Genomic DNA, 1360 nt, shown 5'->3' on the forward strand with positions numbered 1-1360 from the left:
ACAAAAAGGCTTCATGTATTGACTTCTTTGGGATAAAAAATGGGTAAAACACTTGGATCAGAAGGGGTGATGGACTTCCAATTAAAACTTAATCTAATTAATAATTATATAATTTCCTCAAAAATTTGGGATAACCACTAACCTTAATACAACCTATTATAAAGATCTCACTTGGATCAGAAGGGGTGATGGCCTTTAGAGATCACAACTTAAAAGTAATTTAAAAAACACACTTCGCACTTAATGAAGAGGGGTAATGGCCTTCTAATCTCAAAAACATTGACAACTTCTTATCAATTTTTTGAGAATGGATACTCGCTAATATTTTGTAAGTATAAGTTAAAAAGTTTTTAAGTAGGACATGGATAACAGATGGTAGGTTTGTTGAAGCCTGTAATACGCATTCAAGGCTAACGAATATGTTGTCTTGTTTATATGGATGCTATTAAGTATGGAGCCTAATTTACCCCTTGTAAATTTTTGTATTAAAATCGCATATTTGTAAGGCCCCCATTATGAGGAGAAGCCATCGTGCATAAAGAAAAATCACTCGTCGAAAACCAAAATTTTCATGGCACCGGAATATTCCTTTGCGTCGGAATATTATGGCGAAAGGCAGTCGAAAAGTGGCCGAAAAATGATTGTGATCAATTTGCCATTGATCGAAAGTCAATGGCCGGTGGGCGGTGGTGGAATTCAATGTTCAATGGCTGATATCAAGATGGACTTGGCTTCTCAAGGGCGGCCACACATGGACGCATTGGAGAGTCCAAGTTGGACTTGTCAACACAGTGGTGGCTACACACGGCTGCCTCTCATGAGAGAGGGCATCCCTTTTGGCCTATAAAAGGAGGCCTCTTCTACACACAGAAAAGGATTGTGAAGCATTGTGGTGCATTGTGAAATTGATGTGAGGTGGTGAAAGTGAAGCAAGGCTGGAGCTCCAAAAGGGCATAATCCCTTTGTAATCTACTTCTTGTTTTGAAGTACTAAAGCCATTGAGTGGTTGCTTTCTCGTGGACGTAGCCCACATTAGGTGAACCACGTATCATGTGTACTCTCTCTCTCTCTCTCTCTCTCTCTCTCTCTACTCTATAATCTCTCGTGTGTGAAAATTATCTCTCTCCATTAAGTAAACTACTCAATTATCTACTTAGCTACGCCCTATTTCCTAACACATGCAGGTGAGGACTCTATCTTTACTTAGGATCTTTTTGGCTTTGCCGTTGTCAATAATCGTCAAACTTGGCCTCTGTCACTTTAGTATCAGTTGTTCTTGTCTATCTTATGTACGAATCACTAGAATGATATCTCATTCTCACTATGATGCACAAAAATGAATCAAAGACTGAGTCATTTT

This window comes from Adiantum capillus-veneris, chromosome 27, assembly GCF_014529385.1.
Source record: "Adiantum capillus-veneris isolate H3 chromosome 27, ASM1452938v2, whole genome shotgun sequence".
In the NCBI taxonomy this organism is placed as follows: Eukaryota; Viridiplantae; Streptophyta; class Polypodiopsida; order Polypodiales; family Pteridaceae; genus Adiantum; species Adiantum capillus-veneris.